This window comes from Camelina sativa, chromosome 15, assembly GCF_000633955.1.
Source record: "Camelina sativa cultivar DH55 chromosome 15, Cs, whole genome shotgun sequence".
Taxonomy (NCBI): Eukaryota; Viridiplantae; Streptophyta; class Magnoliopsida; order Brassicales; family Brassicaceae; genus Camelina; species Camelina sativa.
In genome coordinates this window covers 17,156,333-17,164,979 of record NC_025699.1, presented here as the reverse complement: position 1 = coordinate 17,164,979, position 8,647 = coordinate 17,156,333, and positions in this window count along the sequence as shown.

Here is an 8,647-nt window from a genome sequence, read left to right as displayed (position 1 = left end):
CCCCCCCCCCCAAAGTACTTGCTGCTAGTAAAAGGCCTAGATCTTCTTTAAAGACCTATATGGATTGAAAAAGGAAAAATATGAAATCTAGTCCAGGTTCAGGAGTTGTCAAATGTTCGAAGCTAGACTCTCATACGGTAATTCCTAGTGAATTACCGATGAATCAGTAAGGCGTCCTAAGCTGGAATTGCCAAGGCCTGAGGAACCCTTGGACAATTACGCACCTCAGGGAAATGAGAAAAGAACATTTTTCTGATATACTTTTCCTCATGGAGACGAAGAATAGGGATGTTTATGTAAAAACAATTCAAGGTTGGTTAGGTTATCCTCATCTTAAAACAGTGGAGCCAGTTGGTCTCAGTGGCGGTTTAGCAATTTTTTGGAAAGAGACTTTAGATGCTGATTTTCTTTTTGTGGATAAGAATCTCTTAGATATGAAAGTTTATTCTGGTTCAGTGTCCTGGTTTCTCTCTTGTGTATATGGACACCAAATTACTTCTTTGCGATCCTTCGTGTGGGATAAAATTGCTAGTATTGGTATGTTAAGGACAGAAGTTTGGTGCATGGTTGGAGATTTCAATGCCATTTTATCTAATGATGAAAAGAAAGGAGGTCTAGAGAGAGAGCTAAGTTCTTTCCATCCTTTTAGTTCTCTGTTGGAAATGTGACATGTCAGAAATTAGTAGTTCAGGGAATGGTTTTACTTGGGGAGGTGTTAGAAACAAGCAGTGGATTCAGTGCAAGTTAGATAGAGGATTTGGTAATCCTGCCTGGTTCTCCATGTTTCTGAATGTGCATCAATGGTTCCTTGAAAAGCTTGGTTCAGATCATAAACATGTCTTGATAAAGTTTAGCAGTATCAAAAATCCTCATCATTGCCAGTTTAGGTTTGATAAACGATGGGCTTAGGACCCTTCTTTTTTTAAAGTTATTCAGAAAGCATGGCATCAAGGTAACAATACTTGTGGATCTTCTTTTCTTGATAGGGTGAATAACTGCAAAACATGCATTAATGTTTGGAAGAAAAAAGTATGGTCAAGCTCGCTGGTACGAATTAAGAGGTTAAGGAAGGATCTGTCTTCTCAGCTTGATTCTCGACACCCCTGCTTTCAAAGGATTCATGTCATCAAGAGAGAACTATCTTGTGCATTTAGAGAGGATGAAGTGTATTGGAGACAGAAAAGCCACGATAAGTGGCTCCTTGATGGAGATAGAAATACAAAGTTCTTTCAAGCTTCTGTCAAATCTGCTAAAGTGAAAAACGCATTGCCTTTTCTTAAGGATGAGAACGGGGAAGATCATTGTTCTGATACTAAAAAAGGTCAGATTGCAGTTCAATATTTTACAGATCTCTTCGAATCTTCTCAACCATTACAGAATCTGGCTTTTCTACGAAATCTTCAGCGACGAGTCACAACTAGTATGAATCAAGATCTCTCTAAACAAATTTTAGTTGCTGAGATACGGCTTGCGGTTGTTTTCTATTAAAAGTGAAAGTGTTCCAGGTCCAAATGGTCTTACTGGTTTCTTCTACAAAAAATTCTGGTCGGTAATAGAAGCTCAAGTGATATCTGAGGTGCTTTCTTTTTTTGAAACTGGCTGTATGCCTAAGGATTGGAACCATACCCATTTATGTTTAATCCCAAAAGTTAAAACTCCAACCAGAATGTCAGACCTTCGACCGATTAGTCTTTGTGCTGTGATTTATAAGGTCGTTTCAAAAATCCTGGCTAACAGATTGAAGAGGCACTTACCGTATATAGTCTCTCCAACGCAGGCAGCCTTTGTTTCAGAGAGGTTTATTTCTGATAATGTTCTAATAGCACATGAAATTGTTCATAGCCTGCATACCCATCCAGTGTTCTCTCAATCTGCTATGATGCTTAAAACAGACATGTCTAAAGCATATGATAGAATGGAATGGAAGTTTTTGCAATACATGCTTCAAGCTCTGGGGTTTTAGGATCTTTGGATATCATGGATAATGCGATGTGTTACTTCAGGATCTTTGGACCAATTCAGCCAGAAAGAGGCATTCGACAAGGAGACCCGCTTTCTCCCTTCCTTTTTGTCCTATGCACGGAAACTTTGATTCACCTTTTCAACAAAGCGGAATGTGATGGTAAAATCTCTGGTATACAATTCCATCCCTATGGTCCATCAATAACTCATTTTAATTTGCTGATGATAGTCTTTTCATCTGTAAAATGAATAAAGAGGAGTGTGCTGAAATGATGAATTGTTTAGAGACTTATGAATCTTTGTCTGGCCAAGTGATTATCAAACAGAAGTCGGCGATCACTTTTGGATCTAACACGGATAAAAACTTATGGAATTGGGTCAAGATAAAAACAGGAATTGATTTGGAAGGAGGCACAGGACAATACTTAGGGCTTCCAGAGTATCTCAGTGGTTCGAAGCAACAACTCTTACGCTTCAAAAAAGATAGATTACAATCGAGGTTAACAGGTTGGTATGCAAAAAATCTATCTCATGGAGGTAAAGATGTTTTATTGAAGTCTGTAGCCATGGCCTTACCTGTTTATGTGATGTCTTGTTTCAAGCTTCCCAAAGGAACTATTAGTAAGCTCATTTCAGTACTGATGGATTATTGGTGGAACAATTCTCAGTTTCATAATAAGATTCATTGGATCAGTTATGATAAGTTGACTCTTCCCAAGACTTTTGGAGGTTTAGGCTTCAAAGATTTAGAAATCTTTAATCAATCCCTTCTAGCGAAGCAAGCTTGGCGTCTTTTACATAATCAGGATTGCCTTTTTTCAAGATTTTTTAAAAGCAGATATTTTGTAACTTCCCCTTACTTATTAGCCCCAATAGGCACACGACCGTCTTATGCTTGGAAAAGCCTGCAATTTGGAAAAGCCCTGCTTAAGAAAAGCCTTAAAGGCAGCATTAGAAATGGGAATAATACTCTTGTATGGATTGATCAGTGGTTATATGCAGGTTGCCCAAGAAGACATGTTGGTCTCCACTCCCTCATGAACATAAATCTCAAAGTGGCTGATCTTTTTAACAGGTTTTCTGGTGCTTGGGATGTTAATCTCTTAAGGTCCTTGTTCCACCATTCTGAGATTAGTATCATTACAGCAATAAAACCTTGGATTGGTTTTAAGGATGCTTATTGTTGGGGAGAAACAAACAATGGTGTCTACTCTACAAAATCTGGCTATGATCTGATGTATCGACATGTGCATAAAATTCGCTTAGCAAAAGCACAAGCCTTGCCATCAAGAAATTCAGTTTTTCAAGATGTGTGGAATGTCAAAATAGTACCTAAAATAAAAATCTTTCTTTGGAAAGCTCTTAAAGGTGCTCTGCCTGTTTTTGAAAGATTAAGAACACGAGGAATCAAAATTTTTGATGGTTACATGTTCTGCGATGAGGAATGTGAATCAATTAATCACATTTTGTTTCTATGTCCATTTGCAAGACAGGTCTGGCGTTATCCAATATATCATCTCCTTTATCGGGTTTTGGCGCTGCAATTTTTGATAATTTGCATTATCTCTTCAGCCTAAAGCACTTTGTTATTCTTCCTGATGATATGAAGTCAGACTTTGCTTGGATCCTTTGGCAATTATGGAAAAATAGGAATTCATTTCTCTTTAATGGATATCATCAAGAGTCTAATCTTTTAGTTCAGCGAGCTGGGAAGCAAACAAAGATTGGACTGTCGCACAGTTGTTAGCCCTGAACGACAACCCCACCTCACCAGTCCAGTTAGCAACATGGCAACCTCCATTCAGAAATGAAGTTAAATGCAATATAGGTTTCTCTTGGCATAGAAGGTTAGCTCTCTCTGGTGCTTCCTGGGTTGTAAGAGATTCTTTTGGATCTATTCTCCTTCACAGTAGAAGATCCTTTGCTCAAGTAGAATCTGTTTTTGCCGCTAAGATTAAAAGCTGGGAATGGGCACTAGAAAGTATGAGTAGTCTGCATTTGGATAATGTTACCTTTGGTGCTACGACAATGGATATTATCAAAGCAATGCACAAACCTACTCAATGGCCAGCGATTGTATGATAAGCTCCATCGTGTGTACGTGCGTAAGAAGAAGCCACGTGAGACTGGCACGTGCGAGGAGAGTTGAGAAGTTGGATAAGGAAGACAAAAGGAATAAATATCTGCAACTAATTGTTTACAGTTAGAGAGTATAAAGTCTTCTTCCTCTCATTCATAAACATTTCATGTATGTGGTGTATAACTTTCTCCTGCGTGAGAACTTAAGAGAGATAGCGAAGGAGAATATGATGCTCTAAGCTTCTCTTTGTATACCGATACATTTACAGAGTAATATTCAGAGTATTATTCAGATCCACAACCTTGTTCTAACAAATTGGTGCGTCGTGACGTTTGATCGAGTAGAAATCGCAAGCTTATTCGGTATGGGTTACGATCCAAAGCTGTCGCCGATCATTTCCGAGACTTCTCAGGAATACGAAGAGAAGCAAGTTGAGGAGCTTTTTCGGAGTGTGCACTCGATTCAGAAGGAGATTTCATCGGATCGGGAGTATGTGAAAGGTGCGATCGCCGATTTGCAACAGTCGATGAAGTTGCTGTTGGCAAATCAGTCACCGCGCGATGTGGATTGTGATTCATCGGAGCCGCAGTCGGCAGATCCATCGGTCAATTGCCGTCGGAAGGTATTATCGACTCCTTTAGCTGGGCAACGTCGCGATACGGGACCTAGTTCTAGGGACGAATTGCTAAAGAACTCGGATTTGCCTGTGTTTTCTGGTGAAAATATATATAGTTGGTTGTCTCTTTCGGAGAGATACTTTCGTATTGGTGGTTTTTCAGATCCGGAGAAACTCGATTTGGTGTCGGTGCATTTGGCTGGAGACGCACTGGGCTGGTTTAACTGGGAAATTAACCGTGCTCCGTTTGTTAGCTGGTATCAGTTCAAGGATCGGTTGTTGTTGCGATTTGGGAATCTGCGAGTGAAAGGACCGAGTCAAAGCTTGTTTTGCATTCGCCAAACTGGGTCGATCGCAGAGTATGTGCGTACGTTTGAGGATCTTTCTGCACAAGTTCGAGGCCTTGATGATCATAAGCTTGAAGGTATTTTCCTCAATGGTCTGACTCCGGAAATGCAAGAACTAGTTTACATGATGAAACCGCAGAGTCTTCCTGAAGTCATTGCAGTAGCACTTTCCATGGAGTCTAGCCACTTACGCAAAGTAATGCAGCCTGTCGTCGGTACAGGAGAAGGAAATCAGTCCACGCGTGTGCAGCAATCCAGGTCCGTGGTGACTTGGAAAGGGAGACCGGTTGTTTCTGAGCCTAGCAAGGTTACTGAGAGGCCCGGGCCTAATGCAGTTCAGCGACCTCAGAAGCACCACTCCAATGCTGACTTGGATGATATGCGACGACGGGGAATATGCTTTAAGTGTCAAGGGAAATGGTCTAGGGGACACGAGTGTCCGAACAAGGAACTACAGATCCTTACGGTGCTTGATGATTACTTGGTGGAGGTATTGCAGGATCATTGTTCTGCGGAGGAGCAAACGGAAGTGGTGGCTGCAGGGCAATTGATGGAACTGTCTTACAGTTCATTTATGGGGCTGTCTTCTCCATCGACTACTAAGATGAGGGGCATTATCAATCACGGAGAAGTATTGATGATGATTGATAGTGGAGCAACACACAACTTCATCACTCCGAGGATGGTGGAGCGATTGCAGATTCAGACTCAGGCGGGTGCAAATCTTAACATTAAGCTGGGTACAGGGGTGATGGTTCAGGGGGTTGGTGTGTGTCGAAACCTTTCTTTTTACATTCAAGGCTGGTCGTTTCCTTCTGATTTCATTATTCTGGAGCTTGGACAGGTTGATGTGATCTTGGGGATTTATTGGTTGCGGACCTTGGGCAATTGTAACGTGAATTGGGCAACTCACGAGTATTCGTTTACTTACAACAATCAGCTGGTTAACTTGGTGGGGGATACTGAGTTACAGTTGGCTGGCTGTGCTCTCCAAGGACCTTCTCCTTTTCTTGAGGATGCTGCTTTTGGTCAATTTCATGCTCATGAGGTGAATTCTGATCAGACGTTGGCTCTTCCACGGGTTGTTGATGAGGTGTTACAACAGTTTGACTCTGTTTTTGTGGAACCTACGGGGTTGCCTCCCTTACGTGGCAGAGAGCATGCCATTAATCTAGTTGCGGGTGTGACTGCGGTCAGTGTCAGACCTTATCGATATCCCCATGCTCAAAAGGAGATTATGAAGAGGTTGGTTCGAGAAATGTTGCAGGCAGGGACGATACGACCAAGTAGGAGCCCGTTTTCGAGTCCTGTGCTGTTGGTAAAGAAAAAAGATGCGAGTTGGAGATTTTGTGTTGACTACCGTGCTCTTAACCAAGCTACTATTCCAGATAAGTTTCCTATACCAATGATTGATCAATTGTTAGATGAACTGGATGGTGCTATCATTTTTTCCAAGCTGGATTTGAGAGCAGGTTATCATCAGATCAGAATGAAGGAGAGTGATGTAGAAAAGACTGCTTTCCGTACTCATGATGGGCATTACGAGTTTTTAGTTATGCCATTTGGCCTAACTAATGCTCCGGCCACCTTCCAGGCTTTGATGAATGAGCTTTTCCGTCCTTACTTGCGAAAGTTCATTCTCGTGTTTTTTGATGATATACTGATTTACAGTGCCTCGCTGGAGGAACATGTGGAGCATCTGTCGGTAGTTTTGAAGATTTTTGTTGAACATCAGTTGTTTGCTAACCGGAAGAAATGTTCTTTTGCTCAGTCCCGCGTTGATTACTTGGGTCATCTTATCTCAGCTTCTGGCGTGTCTACAGATCCTTCTAAGACCGCGGCTATGATGAAATGGCCTACTCCGGGTTCTGTCAAGGAATTACGAGGGTTTTTGGGACTGACGGGTTACTACCGATGTTTTGTTCGAGGTTATGGCGTTATTGCTCGTCCATTAACGGAGTTGTTGCGTAAAGATATGTTTGAGTGGAGTGCGAAGGCACAGCTCGCATTTGAAGCTTTGAAGGAGGCTATGTCTTCAGCCCCGGTTTTGGCTTTACCGAACTTTGCTAAGACGTTTGTGGTGGAGGCTGATGCCTCTGGGTATGGACTTGGTGCTGTGCTTATGCAAGACAGGCGCCCGATTGCTTTTTTCAGTGTTGGTTTGACACCTCGTGAACAACTTAAGCCCGTATATGAACGTGAATTGATGGCTATCGTTCTCGCGGTTCAGAAGTGGAAACATTACCTGATGGGGCGTCGTTTTACAGTGCACACGGATCAAAAGAGTCTCAAGTTTTTACTAGAGCAACGTGAGGTTACAATGGATTATCAACGGTGGTTGACTAAGCTGTTACCTTATGATTTCGAAATTGTTTATAAGGCGGGGGTTGATAATAAAGCTGCTGACGGGTTATCTCGCATTCTGCATTCTACGGGTTCGGTGTCCGCAATGGACTTGTTTGCTATCACCGTTCCTTCCGTAATTCAGATGCAAGACATTTTTAAGGAGATTGAGGAAGATGTAGAAATCCAGCGTCGTATTCGCGAGTTTGACTCTCTGAAGATGGCTTCGCGTGGTTTTGAAGTGAAGGATGGTAAGCTTTGGTTTAAGACTAAGTTGGTGATTCCTCCTACCTCGAAGTTTATTCCTTTGATCCTCGACGTGTTTCATAACAGTCAATTTGGGGGTCATTCCGGCGTGTTAAAGACGGTGAAGCGGATACAATTATCTTTCTACTGGCCTAGGATGCTTCGGATGGTGAGGAAGTATGTCTCGGAGTGTGCCATTTGTCAGACTCACAAAAGTTCTACTTTGTCTCCTGCGGGGTTGTTGCAACCCTTGCCTATTCCGCAGGCCGTGTGGTCCGATGTGAATATGGATTTTGTCGAAGGCTTACCAGCGTCTCAGGGGTTCAATGCGATACTGGTCGTGGTGGATCGCTTGAGTAAGTATGGCCACTTCATTGCCCTGAAACATCCCTTCTCTGCTTCTGATGTGGCTCAAAAGTTCGTTGCGGAGATTGTGCGTTTACATGGATTTCCTGCTTCTATCGTTTCGGACCGTGACCGGATCTTTTTGAGTCATTTTTGGAAGGAAAGTTTTAAGCTTGCTGGTACGAAGTTGAAGTATAGTACTGCGTTTCATCCGCAGACGGATGGTCAGACGGAGGTTCTTAACAGGTGTATGGAGTCTTACTTACGTTGCTTTGCGTCTGCCCATCCTCGCACTTGGTACAAGTTTTTATCTTGGGCGGAGCTATGGTACAATACGTCCTATCATACGGCGTTGAAGGCTACTACTTTCAAGGTTTTATATGGCCGTGATCCTCCTGCCCTGTTGCATTATGAACCTCTTTCTACTCAGAATTGCGAACTGGAGAAAATGTTGCAGGAACGTGACCGAATGTTGGAGGATATTAAGGGTCATCTTGTGCATGCTCAGCAACTTATGAAGAATAACGCGGATAAACACAGGCGGGATGTTGAGTTTGCTGTTGACTCGTGGGTGTATTTGAAGTTGCGACCTTATCGACAACATTCGGTGGTGAAGAGAATTTGTCAGAAGCTGTCTGCTAAATACTTTGGTCCTTTTCGGGTGCTGGCACGTTTTGGAAAGTCTGCGTATAAGTTGCAGTTGCCGGC